The 14,757-nt window shown below is 41.3% G+C and overlaps 1 protein-coding gene across 20 annotated transcripts in view; it reads right to left on the bottom strand.

Annotated features, from left to right (window-relative positions):
- The window catches only part of LOC130163608 (pleckstrin homology domain-containing family A member 5-like), a 218,434-nt gene that overhangs the window by 82,239 nt on the left and 121,438 nt on the right, over nt 1-14,757 (bottom strand). For 2 of the 20 annotated variants that reach the window (XM_056367915.1, XM_056367917.1), the window contains exon 1: nt 5,161-5,274. The exons of the other annotated variants lie outside the window; for them this stretch is intronic. The gene's annotated coding sequence lies outside the window, so the exon portion shown is untranslated. Of the gene's footprint in view, nt 1-5,160; nt 5,275-14,757 lie in introns of those variants that run through there. 20 annotated transcript variants of the gene reach the window in all.

Here is a 14,757-nt window from a genome sequence, read left to right as displayed (position 1 = left end):
TGAATTATCATTGCAAAGTGGTGAAGCAGGGTTTTCCAAACACACCAACCCGGGGGCCTAGAGGTTGCTGGAGTTAGGTTTTAAGGATCACCTGGGTGCAACAGCAAATGAACAGTGAATAAAAGTGAGCAATAAAGGCACGGACCTCTTATAAACCTGCTGTTTCTTCGTGTCCCTGAGTAGTTAAACTTCCTCTCACCACTGCTCATGTTTCACCATGTGGAAACTACCAACTTAACGTGCTGTCCCACTCAAACAAAGCCGAACACATTCAACCTGCAACAAGCCAAAGCTCCTTTCTTCCACTGAGACCCAGGAGAACAACAAATCTCCTTTGTTACTCAGTCAAGAGGCATTTTCTCTCTCATATTATGACCGGAGGAAGACTCTTCATCAGCTTAGCTAAGAGACATGACGGCTCCTGGGCGTCTGTTCGCCTGTCATGTCCAGAGGAGGCTGATCCATAGAGGCAGAGAAGGTTCCTCCCCTACTTTTAAGAGGCAAGACGGAGTAAGAGTAACTGGTTGAAATAAACCATTTTAACATCTCAGTATGAGTTATAAAATGATTTTTCTCTCTTCTTAGGAGAAATTCCATTATTAGGGCCTGATCACCAACCAGTGCAGTTTGTCCTTGTTTAATCAACTGAGAAACAGTCTACAGTGGGGCTAATGTAACTTCTTGTTCTTTAAAGGACTAGTGTGTAAGATTTAGGGGGATCTATTGTCAGAAATATAATAATATTATAATAATGATAGAATATAATAATGATAACTATGTTTCCATTAGCGTATAATCACCTGACATTACAATTGTTGTGTTTCTGTTCGCTTATTTCTACAGTAGCCTGCAACAGACAAACCAAGAGCCACCCCCCACCCCCCAACAATTTAACATCACAGCAGGAGAAGCACTGTTGTAATTAATGGTATTAATACATTCCACTTTTGCCTCTTAGTGTCAGGGCCTTGGTGTTGCACATGCTAGCTCACTGGTATTGTTTACTCCGACATTTAATGGAACGAAACCATCAATAATTAATAGTTTGCTCTCTTGCTGACAGATGAGATGAGATGCGTACAGTAGGCTATATGAAGTATGGTGCTAGAGCCAGGACGTGAGGACTGGAATCTGGGGGAAGCAGCTAGCTTAGCTCAGTCTTTACTACAGTCAGTTTACTTTTGAAGCTTACCAATTAATACACTGCTTGAACTCATCAGCAGATTTGCAGCTTGGTTTGAAGCAGCTGAATTTCACAGCTCTATCACCTAAACATACTTAATTCCTACCTTCAGTTTGATATGGCAAATGTCAATTTCTCATAGTTTCAAGTATCAAGTTTTTTTTTTTTTTTTTTTTTTGCTCCAGCTACAATTTCTAAAACATGAAACCAGAGCAACATTGGTTCTGGCACAAACAACATCTGCTGCCGTCATGTTAAAATCCGTCTAAACAAGCAGTAATGAACAGAGTAGCCAGTGTACACAAGTACACACGCTGAGCCTCTTAGTGCTTCTCACAAATAACCTTGAGTTATGTAACAGCAAACAACAACCGCCCAGTGCTGGAGTCACACAAAGCACATCACTCATATTGCTATCACACTCCTGTACTGGCTTTCATGTTGCTATTGGTAACTGTGACAGATGGCTGATGGGATTGCGATTGTGATGAAGGTCCCTGGTGTTAAGCGAGGCGAGGATTCCACCAAAGAGACGATCCAAAGAAATACAGGAGAGACGAAATCTGTGAGGCACAGAAACCACCTCTTTCCTTCTCCACCTATCATCATCATCATCATCATCATGCTGCAGTTAGCCTCGACGCCCACGGCCTCTCAGTGCATAAAAAGGCCAGTGATATCTTCCTCCTTTAGCCGGACCAAACCCACTCATTTTACAGTTTCACAGTTTTACATTTCAAGTGTGATTTACTGCGAGAAAGATTCAAGACATGCGATTAATCATCCATCACTGTGAGGATGTGTAGCACTCCGGATGAAGTGATACATTAGGCCGATATACAAAGTACTTACACCTCGCTGATATCAGGGGCAATCGCATGTTCATGCTGTGGCATTTCCACTTGTATTTATTGCTACTATTTTTTTTTTTTTTTTTAGACATTGTTGTAAGTAAAAAGAAAAAAAAAACACTGTATTTCATTAGTTGCAACAATTACTTTTTCTATTGATCGGTGTTAAGGATTGATCGAGTAATCATGGAGGCTGTAAAAAGTTAGAAATAGTGACATGTTGATAAATTCAGACAGCAATATATCAAAAGTATTTAGCATATAAATTACAAACAGCCACAAAATAATCACTTGAACACAACACACAGAGGCTTCCAAGAATCCAATTCAATAAATACTGTAATAATAAATACTCACTGGTATTGTATGAGGTAGATTACAATCACAATCATTGATTCAGTAATAATAATAAAATACATATGTCAATTGACTGAAATCTTTACTGTATTTTACATTGTGCACCGCTGGGACCAATTTAGTAATTAACCCACATGCTCCCTCCTCCAGTGGGACTAACAAGCATTCAGACCATCTCTCAGTAACAGATGAAATGGAGAACGTCTTATGAAAGAGTCACTTCCTGTGTGTTATACAGCCAAGCAGGAAACAGGGCTTAGAGGAAAATTCCGCTCTATTATATCCAGAGTCTTATTTTTGTAGTTTTTGGTTATCACTTCTATCAGATATCTGAGTACAGCAAAGGCACTGAACAAGCTCAACTACAGTATTTTATCTGAGGGTAGAATTAAATGTGAGCACATATGACATGTCGGTAATGGTCCATCATCGTCTCGGAAAACTGTGCACACAACTACAGTAAGCACAGAAGGTCAAAACTGACATGTATACAGCATTTATGCAACGTCAGAATAAGCGGAAGAGCAGGAAAAGTAGTAATGCATTATTCAAAATGGCCACCTTCATCACTAAACTTGTGGTCACAGCAAATTAACAGCTTCAATTAGCTAGTTCTATTGTGAACTAATACTAGATTTCATTTAAATGCAGCTGCCAGCCCATCGATGGTGACTTTCCAGCCATGTTGCAATGGGTTCATGGAATAAATGTATAATGTATCTTTTCACCAGGTGGGAGACAGTGTACCTGTCAGAAACTCTCCATAGCACTGACTTGAAGTTACAAGAGGCTGACATATCATTCTCCCATGATTACAGTCAGAAGGAAATTACATGAATAGCACATTACAGTGAACTGTGTGTAAATGCCTTCAATTTATGTTCCAAATAAATGTGTCTACCCTGGGGGTTTGTTTAAAACCCTCCTGATTGGCTGACAGCTTGTGTTTCTGTCCCTGTTTAGTGGCGTCACATTGATCCCAGATCTCAGCTGTTATAACTTGGTGAGAATAATGTTATTATTCCAAATAAGAATGAGGGCTATGAACTATGATTGAAATAGAAGATTCACCTGAAGAGAACTGCAGTCTTACTTGGAGAAACAGTACCTTTAAAACCCCACTGATGTGAGATAATTGGCACTGATCTGCCTGTTATCCTGACCCCCGTCTCCTTTGTTTACAGCAAATGAACTCAGGATTCTCACTTAATTTGACAGTGATATATTATTACACAAAAATGCTGCATGCAGCATCTTTGCTTCTACAGAGGGATAGAGCAGTAGGAGATCCAAAGTGTGGAAAAGGGACGTGAAGACAAGAGGGAGTCATAGGATGTGAGAATCTATACATCATGGTATACTATCATCATGCTTTACTATGCTACATGTCTACACTTGCACATATTGGCCCCCGCTGTGTGGACTTATGCACACAAACAGGTCAGGCCACAGTGGAAATTGAGCTTTCCACTCAATTTGCGCTGAAGTCTGGTTTCAAAGAGAGATCAGAAATAACTAGTTTGCTGTTCGTCACACTCCATTCAGAATTTCCTGCTCATGTCAGAACTTGTTCCCGACTCAGCTGTCATCACCTTGTTTACCAAAAACTCTCTTCAGGGGCCAGTTCATAAAAAACAGCAGCAGCAGCAGTACGTTATCCTGTCGCAGTGATGGAGATGCTTCATTACACGTCCCGTTCTCTCTCTGGCTGCGTGTAATTGGCGAAGCTTTGTCCGACTTCCACAGTATCCATCAACTCAAACATCCCAATCCTTCACCCCCCCGGTCCTCATAGCCATTAGGACTTTGATGAAGCTGTCCACACAGTTGATCTATCAGCCGAGCTGTGGCTATCTGATGTGACTGTCAACATCAAGCTGCTGCAGAGCTTCACCTGCCAGCTGGAGGCAGTGGCAAAGTCCATGTAGTGTGTGTGTTTATATATATATATATATATATATACCCTTAATAGATAGAAAATCGATACATATTGTGATTATTTTACAATTAATTAATTAAATAAACTGTGATTTTCTAATATATAGAAAAAAAGAAAATTCAGTTTTCTATGCATTATAGAAATTGTGATTTTCTACCTCTTATAAATTGAAAAATTATAGATTTGTGATTTTCTAAAACAAATAGACTTCTCTCAATAAATCTTGTTTTTCAAGAACGAATAGTTATGAAATAGATTTTGTCATTTTCTTTATGTGAAAAATAAAAAGCAGTTTTTTTGTGAAAAATTGATTTTGTTTACCACTTAAAAGATAGTAAAAAAAAAGACAGATGACATTCTGTATTTCACCTAGAGTAAAAGCTAAAATCCATCATTAGTGACACTTGACGTGGGGAAATGAGGCCATGCCCCAGGAGGAACAAACATCTGGCTGTGATTTAGTTTCACACTGCTGAATATTCTGCACAGACAGCCAGTGACAGTTCGTCCGGCAGCACTAATGACATTAGCTGCTGTTAGGAAATTGCACCTCTGAATCACCCAGCTGAAGCTGAAACGGCACACACAAACAGCTCAGAGCCACGGTGGAGCAGCAGCTCTTTTTTATTTTGCTCATATTCTCAAAGAAAGACTTGGCAACGGCATGTGTGAATCTTGCATCGCAATCTCCGCTGCCAACAAATAACCTCTCAGCATATGCCACACCATACAGCATATTTCAGTGTCAGCACAGCAGGAGAATATGAACTCTCCACACATCGTTAAGAAAAAAGCACAACAGCAATGAAGTCCACAGCTTGTTGACTCACCAGAGTAAGTGAAGCAGGAGTTTAGGAGGCAGGCAGAGCAGGAGGAGCAGGAGGAGGACGGCCGCCTCTTCCAGGGGCTTTGCTCTGGCTGAAGGCAGCAGCGCTGCTTGTGTTGAGTCCTGCTGAGCAGCCCTCCCTCCTTCCCTCCCTCACTTTCTCTCTCCTGCTCTGCCTGCACCACCATTGTTCCAGCCTCAACAGTCAGATGTGTCAACGTGGAGTGGTCTCCTGCAAGAAAACCCCACGAGGCTGCCCCACGAAGACAGCCGAGCCAAGCAGGCATGTCTGCTCAGATGTCAGGGAGAGAAGAGTATGGATTCTGTACAGAGCTGTGCTGCCTTCATGGGCACAGCACAGGGACTGTCAGTTTATTTCAGTGAGATTTCATCTCTTCGTCTCACTGCGAGATCAAATAACTCACTGCTTTGTCATCAGACCTGCTAGCTAAGATTAGCAAACAGAACACATAGCACATGCAAACACAAAAGCACTAGTGAGGCTCAGTGCTTTGGCTGATTAACACTGAAGTTTACATACAGCAGTGCTGTAAACGAAATTATATTTTTTGACTAGAAGACAACTGTTGGGGGAGATTATCATTCCTTCCATCCACATGTAAAATATTCTTGAAGCACAAATCTGTGCTACAATCTGTTCACACACTTTTTGTTGTGAGTAGGACAATCTTCACCATCTCTGGGGACCAAATCATAGAAATCTGAGACAGTCCTCATATTAAGCACTACATAATTACTCAAATGTCCAAAGGCTGTGAACAAGTTAGCTTCACATTTTCTACAGAAGAACGCCTTGTGACTCTGTACACCGTGTTTAACATTTGTAATAGCAACAAGTTAGCAGACAGATGCCTGTAGTTGCCCAAACAGGAGTTGAAAACTGCTGAAAGACCTGCAGGTTATAAATCTCATATCTGCAAATCTGCACATCACAACGAGTGACCCCTTCCACATTAAACAATTTCATTCACTGTTCCCCTGAGGGGGACAGCCACACAAAAAACTTGGCAACGCACCACGACCACGTTGCCTCTCTTAAGATGCGAGCATGTGTCCTACCTTACAGTCAAAAACAGGATTTGTGCTGCTATCAGTTGAAGTATATGCAAACTAATAACAGGAGTTAACTCCTCCCCTCCTCCATGTGTAACATCACCACATGTCATTTACATACAAAGAGGATTATGGGAGAGGATTTTGATGTTTTGTTATGTTCGCTGCGCTGCAGAGCCGCCGTTCATTTTTGAAGTGGGAAACCAGCTGTGAATCTTTGTGTGTACTTTTTTCTTCTCTCAAACTTTCCGGCAAGAGACAGAGATGCTTTTGAACATGCTTTGATTCCGTTTCATCCCGATGTGTGTCCTGCATAAGTGCCTTCATTTGTTTCTGCAGTTGAAAATCCTTTTCAACCGTGAAATGAATGTCTAGTTTTTTGGGGTTTTTTCGCTTTCTTTTTAAAGCCATGTGATTCTAACAACTATTGCAGGCTGCTCCTCTACGCTGCACCATTTTTCTGTCACTTAGCTATTTCCAGAACAAGATGTCGTGGGTGTGACGCCTATAAAATTCCAAGACTGTATCACTCATTAAACATGTATAATGTTTGCTGCGAGCAAAAACCTTACAAACAGGCAGGAGAGGTAACCCACTGCCTCCACATAAACCGGGAGATCAGAGGCGCCGCAGCGAGAAATGAAGGCTGAACATTAACATTCTTTTAAGTGAGTTTTGTTCGAGTGTTGTACTGTCTAATACACTTTCAAAGGCTTCTCCGGTCTGCTCAGCGTAACTTTGAGAGACTGTGATCAAAGCGATCCCATCTGAGAGTGGTTATATCATCTCATTTTGCTAACTTGCTATAAGCAGTATTTATTAGGGACCCACTTTCTAAGACAAACCAAAAAGGAATGAGACGATGATAGAAAGCTTATTAGGAGAAAACCATCTAAAATAAGGGTGAAAAACCACTTGGGAATACAGCAATCCATAGAGGCTCAGAAGTATGAGAAAAAAACAGAAAACAGAAATGCATTACAAGACCAAGATGACTTTAAAATATATTTTCAGTCCCCAGAGTATCAAAATACAGCTACTAGGTTGCACAGACTATCACTGGAGAACAGTCAGAGATGTATGATTTGCTCTGAAGAAGATGCAGCAGCTCGGTTTAAAGTTATATTCTTTATTAAACTCATTTGAGCAACTTTGAGTTGAGACGCTGGTGCGTAAGAAGAGTAAAGACATTTTATTGTAATCAAATATGATTATTAATAGTGGCAATTTTCTTTTAGGGGCCGTGAAGGTAGTTCGCTACAGAGACTCACAGGTTGTTCACACATGCTGCTGTTCACACTACAGGGAGGAAATATGAGAAAAGCTTGACTTTATACTGTGACGCAATGCAAGTGACAACCAGGTGAGAGCCAGTCACACTCAGATAAATGTAGAAGCACAGAGGTGGTTACTACTCCACCAGACGAGTGGGCATCGCTTCCAGCGGGAATACTGGACCACAATGCAGAGCAGCCATTTTTTTTATTAAAACAGTTTAATGCATATAAACCGAAAAGGTGTAAAAAAAAAAAAAAAATAGTCTATATTGTCTATACTGTCCAGTTAAAGCAGAGAATGTCAGTTACCTGCTCAACGCAACACACACACACAGCTACAGCTTCAACTACATCTTTAGACCCTAAAGCACCGGAAGCTTGAAACAAGGTGTCTGACAATTTATGGAACTTGACATTGAATTATACATTTACTTTATATAACGAGTAGTGTGTGGCGATGTAAAAGCAACTTCTCTGTCTCTCTCTAATGTAGGTGTGAACAAAGGAATGCAACTCTGTGAATGCCTTTCAGGAGAGACTAAGTGTGCACCATTATCCCCATTTGTACAATTCATTGCATCCCATCCCTCTCTATGATGGCAGGCTTTGTACTGTAGCCATTCAGATACACTTGAAACACTTCTGCCTTTAGAACGACTCTTACAATGTACAAACTAGTTCCTTTAAAGGCCCTTAATTGTCTTTCAGACATTTTTTTTTGATGAGTATCATGAGTAGCATGTTTATTTTAATATTTGCCATAAGCAGGGTGAAACAACTGTTTACTCGTTCTCTGGGCAAAAAAGGGGAAGTGAAAAGAAGTGGAGAGGTTCTGAAATTTGACTTTAGTTGAAGTATTGGTGAAGTGGTGTTCTGTGACAACTCCAACAATCTCATCTCAGGGTACAGTTACCGGCTTTTTCCAGAGCTTTCCATTAAATCACACAGTCTTTATCGGTGGATGAGGCCCACCGAGCTGCCAGGGAGACGAACCTGCACAACACAAAAGCCTAGCAACTGCCATGACCCCATCAGTAGCATCCCAGGAACTCATCCGCGCTGGCTGAAGAGCTCATTCACTATACCTCTGAAACAAGCCTGACAGAATCATCCCAAACTTTTAACCGCATCACAAAGTGATCATCCACGGTCAAGAAGCTGCTGCAGTAGCCAAACCCCCGAAAGCAGCGTGGAGGAGAGGTCCCAAAAGAAGCACCACAGATGAAACCACAACAGCCACTGAGCGTCCTCGGTAACAGATCCACACCATGACAACAGAACAACTATGATGGTATCCGATGCATCCACTGCCACTGCTGGGCCACAAGCATTAAAGTCATTCCCGACCACTCAAAGAGCTTTTTCTGGAGCTTTCAACATTATTACATTTCATCTCCATCTTGTAAATCTCTAAGGCTAAGAGCAAACCTCCTATGCCAAAGTGGTTGAGACATTCAACAAGAGTTGCATGTCATGGCCACAAACTTTGATGCCTTAAAGCTCTTATTTAGTGAATGGGGAATAAAGATCCATTTATTTACTTGTTTATTTTAAAGGGTAAACTGAGAAGCACTCTAAGAGAAGTCTGCTCTCCTGATATGTGAAAACAGTATTTTGGGGGTAGCTGCCACATGGTACGGTTAGTTAAAGAGCTAAATTAAACTAGCTTGGATATATCTAAGAAACAAAGGGAATAAGATCTTTTGGTGGATGGATCAGTGGAGTTGGGAAGACAAAGTTTTTGTCTCAACTGACAAGGTCAAACTTAGAGTTTCTCTCTTAAAGTTGGTGCTCCTTTTTCCTCCCATCTCGCTCTCCCTCTGCTCCTCACTGCAGTGTACCTTTGATGTCGGGCTGTTTTCTCCTCTCTTCCCTTATCCCTAACATCTAAAATGCAGAATGTTTGAGAATAGTCTCAGACGCCATGGGACATGAAAAAGAGTGTGTTTCTGCAACACTTTGGCATCATCATCTTTGTGCGGACCATCCCGGCTTGAGAAATGCAGCAACGATCACTGGAGGAGACAGGAACAAGAGCAGGTAAACAGAAAGAGAGGTATATATGCTGCACTGTTCAGCGACTAAAATAGTCTGATATTTGGGACAAGTAATGTCGCGTTTTTCTGCTTCCATTTTTTCCAGACTGTGTTAAAAGGCAAGCTCTTGAGAAGCCGTTACATCGATAAAAGTTGCACTCGGGGGCTCAGAGGTTGGTCTGATGTAATGAGTTTGGGCCTTTGAAAGAGTACTACCATGCACTTAGGCTACACTGCTTCAGTGGATGCACTGTACATGTGGTGCATTAAGAAAAAAGCCCGGCCCGAGCCAGTGTTCAGCAGTGGGAGGAAATGGCAAATAGAGGGGACATCAAGAGTGAAAACACATTAGCTGAGATATTGGCGTTCGAATGTCCATGAAGAGCGAGGAGGACATGTGTGTTTGTTTGTGGGACAAATGTGGCACGAGAACATTCTCACACACACACACACACACACACACACACACACACACACACACACACACACACACACACACACACACAACACAAACACACTTACTGTAATGCAGCCTCGCTAGTAGGGCTTTTATTTTTTATGTTACCTTTTTTTTTTTCCCAGGGAAGAGCTAGTCTTACAAAGCCAGCTAATGGTGCTATTAAATGGGGTTATGGAACTGTTGACATGAAGTCCCCCCTCTTCAAACAACCAACTTTGTGAACAACTATTTAAGAAAAAAAAAAAAGGTGCTACAGATTTGGAATTGAGAAATGTATAGCCTCCTCATGTCAAATCAATTACAGATTAAAATTCAGTGGGAAATTCAGACAAAATGTTTCTAAAGCAGCTGCTATTTTCTGGGATGAAAATCCGAAGCATAGAACAGCACAGACCAGCCCAGCAGATTATTCTTCATCAATTTATCTGATGAGTTTAATCATTTCTCAGAACGCAAGGTGATGTTTTTTTATGTCTTGTTTTGTCGGATGAACAATCCAAAACCAGAAGAGATTCAGTTTATAAAACAAAGAGAGGCAGCACATCCTCATGGTGTAGAAGCAGTGAATATTTTGCCTTCTTGCATAATAAATTACTGAATCCGATGTGAGACTCTTTTACTTCTTAATTATTGAATCAACTGCAGTAGCAATACAGTTAATTTGATACTGAATATTATCACTAGTCCCAATTAATGGAGGATGTGAAATGTCTGGATAAAAAAACAAATCACATAAAGAAAGAAATGAAAGAAAAGAAGTGAAATACAATCCTAAATGTAACTAGATGTGCAACCAACAGAAGTGTCCTCAAAGATGTGTCCACACAAATTGAAAATTTATGCTAAGCTTGACAGAACAATCTCCGTACCGAAACAAAAAAAAAAAAAGGAGAAGTCTGTAGGACTGTAAATTCCTCACAAGTTTGGAAATCAGTCCGAGACTAAACACACTCACACAGTGGATGCGTACGTTACGAGATAGCTATTGTCTGCACTGCTGATAAATTAGAACAAACACGGACTGTACAAACGGTTTCAGTTGTCAAATTTGTGCAAGTAAATCAAGGAGCGACACCTTCAACCTGAGAGCACCTTCAGCACCACTGTCCTCTGAGGCCTCCCTGAGAGCAGACGTGAAGTGAGGAGGGAGTTCACTCACCCCGCCTATGTTTGTGTGTGTGTGTGTGTGTGTGTGTGTGTGTGTGTGTGCGTCAGTTAGCCACTTTGCCGTGCTCTTCACACACATTAACTGTATTTCAGGGCTGTCACATTTGATTCACATTACCAAGACAACAGGTGATACATCCTCTATGCTTGTCGATGTAAGAGAGAGAGTGAGGGAGGGAGGGAGCTGAAGTTACCTGTGAACAAAATGGCTTAAACGGAATTTTTAACAAGGGCACTCCACTGCATTCATTCATCTTATTTGCAACATTGGCTTTCACGAGGTCTGACAGTGCACTGTGACTACTGAAGTGCTAAATTCCCTTTGGATCAGTGATGAACGTTTCATGGATGTTTCATTAGCTGTTTATTGTAGGAGCAGTAGAGATCTAATTCCACTGAAGCCTGTCAAAAGCTGGACAGGATCTGACGTGATGTAACATTACATTATGGCTGCTGTGGAGTGGTCTCAGTGTGGGATCCATCTTAGCAGCTAGTTAGTACGAGGCCGTGACTCCCACAGCGTCTCGGAAGCGTTTAAAGCTTTATTAGTCCTGGGAAAGTCCGCTGAGCACGTTTGACCTTTATGAGCAGTGTGAACCTCCGCTGTTGGCTGGGAACTGAAGGAGCATCAACCTGCCTGACAAAAACAAGGCAGCAAATAAGTGAACATTAAAGTTTACTACTGTTGTTTTGTTCCTATCCGGCCCATAGATGTTTCAATATTTTACTGGATAAAGCTGAAACTTTGACCTGCTGCTGGAAAAATCTGACAATCACCACCGTGAGGAGCATTCATCATGATGGCCACAGGATATACACAATCTTATAACAATCCAATAGTTGTTGAGGCATTTCAGTCTGGACTGAAGTAGCGGATGTCAGACTGATACCGTCATCCACAGAGCCATGCTACTAGCATGGTTAGACATGTGGATTAGCTGAAAACATCCTGTCATATATCGCCAAACTGCACAGGTACTATGACAGTGAGGCATGGTGTTACTGCTGCCAGGGGACGTCTAATACAGAGAGCAGATGGTGACATTAAACAGACTGTAGACAGTATTTAGAAGTCAGGAGTGCAGCCTACTTTGTCAAAGGAGTCAAAGAAAAGCAGTTCAGCGGGCACAGTGCAATGGATATTAAATATAATTAATTTGCCAGTTGGGGAGGAAGAAGGATATTAAAATTGGTTTTGTGTCTGAGAGAGACAGAAATGGACAGAAGGCAATTTTGTGCAGGGAAATTACAGTTTGAGACTAATGTGTGGAGGTCAGAACTGGAAGTCCAACTATGTGAGTGTACATGTCATCTCCCACATCCAGCATGAGCAAAGGACAGAATAAACCATTTAATAGGACACAAAATATGGGACCCTTTTTAGGTTTTACGCTTTTCTGGTAAATGTATTAGAAGTGTTTATCCATAAGAAGATATATTTGTGGTTTTAGGAAGCAAAAACCATCTCAATGTATATTTACTTCTCCTCTCCCTGGAGCTATACAGGTCAGAGAGCCAATCAGAGGAGAGGAGGCTCTGAGCCTGTCTTCTGATTGGCTTACTGTTTTCTTAGTGATCAAATAGAAATATAGAAGATTTCAGGTGAAACACTCAGAGACAAAATTCTGCAAGGTGGGATGGTGGGTCCAAGGGGGGCGGGGCTTGGGACATGGCTGAGAGCGGTGACTGTATAGTGGTGATATCACAAAGTTACAGAAGTCCTGACGGCTAGTTTTAAGGCTCAGTTTCTGAATACACGCTGTGTGCATTTCGCTGTAGACTGAGCGCTTTGGCACTGTATGTATTAACATAGAACCTAGACCTGCTTTATAATCAACAAAGACATGAAATGCTACCATCATACAATATGGGACCTTTAAATTAAAATTGATAGCTACACTTTCCAGTAATTATTAACACATAGGCACATCAATCTTTTGACATCTACAGTGAGTAACTTCTGCTTCAGATGATGAGTGAAGGAGCTACAGACTGGATTAACAACTGGGAACAGGACTTGAATTCCAGGGGCTCAGAAAGATTTACAGCTACTGTTTGTTTGTGGTCGTACGGGTGTGTTGTAGTTTTATAACACAGTCTCGTATGCGTTTGGTTCCTGTTCAGTTTGGGTTATATCCAGATTCAGACCTGCCATTAATGCTCTTCAGACATCTCTGCTTAATCTCCCTCCTTCCCTGATATCCACATACTTAATGCCAGTAAAACTGAAACACTTCAGTCTTATAAAAACCTTGGAATTTGGCTCGGTCAGTATACTCACTTTTAAACAGCAAGTGGAGAGACTGGCACAGAAACTAAAAATAAAAAAATGGATTTTGTATATCAGAATAAATGTTTCTGCCTTGAGGACAGGAAAATGCTGTTCCTGCTCCTCAAAACAACTTGCTACAGTTTACCACTGTGCTTTGTGTTTCACTACAGGAGATAAACACTGCACTCATCACTGCGTACTACATGGTCCTCTCTAGAAATGAGAGGAGAGCTACATTCTACTTCACTTTTATAAATGCCTCCTGCCTCAGGTTATCACTTCTCCTCTCACATTTTAAAACCACTTCTCACCAGAGGAGATCTCAGGTCTGTTTAAATCTAGTTACCCCTCGGGAGAATACTGAACTTGGGAAAAGCTGCCTTCTACTCCTTTGCAGCCTCTAATTGGAATGAATTACAGAGGGTTTTAAAACTTCAATGTCTCAAGCCATTTTTAAACTTTTAACTTTGAACCTATTTAATGATGCTCTGGTGCTGTATGTGCTTTGGTTATGCTCTTTGTGTGTTCTGCACATTCTCACTGGCTGGTTATGTTGGCAGTGTGTATTTATCCTTTTGTTATGTCTGCCTATGTTTGTTTATTTGTGTCAGTCTCTCCCCTGTACTCAGGTCTCTCTTGTAAAATAGATCTTGATCAGATAAAAAAACAAAAAACAACACATATCAGATGTGGTTGTGAGGCCATGCACAGGGTAATACAGATGCAGTAAAAGTTAGCTGACAGTTAGCTTCCCTAGATGCACATGCACCAGCGCGACCTTCCACCCTGATGTGTGCTTCTAACTAATGGTCCAATATCAATGTAACTGCCACAACAGTATCCCACAGCAGGGATTGCAGCAGAATTTGGTAGTCGGTACAAATACCACTGAAAGTCCATGATTCTCAATACAAAAGTCCATGCCACTGCAAAAAACAGAAAACAACAGAGGCTGCCTCACACACTACCTTGCACACACACTTGCACAGACCTCCACATAGTCAGTGCAGGAGGGTAGTTTAAACTGACTGACAACGTGACAGACCCATGGCCTGAAAATATTCATTTAAAAAGTCTGCGTCACATTTTAACAGACTGAATAGTGATAACTATATCCTGCTAATGTAGCCTAAACATGCTAACGTTAGTCTAATCAAGAGAACGTTAGCCTAAACATGCTAACGTTAGTCTAATCAAGATAACGGTAGCCTAAACATGCTAACGTTAGTCTAATCAAGATAACGGTAGCCTAAACATGCTAACGTTAGCCATTGTGGACATTGTGTGTGGTGCGTTGTTAGAACAAACGCCAGCT

Source organism: Seriola aureovittata, chromosome 22 (assembly GCF_021018895.1).
Source record: "Seriola aureovittata isolate HTS-2021-v1 ecotype China chromosome 22, ASM2101889v1, whole genome shotgun sequence".
In the NCBI taxonomy this organism is placed as follows: domain Eukaryota; kingdom Metazoa; phylum Chordata; class Actinopteri; order Carangiformes; family Carangidae; genus Seriola; species Seriola aureovittata.
This window is presented reverse-complemented; position numbering and strand designations above follow the sequence as displayed.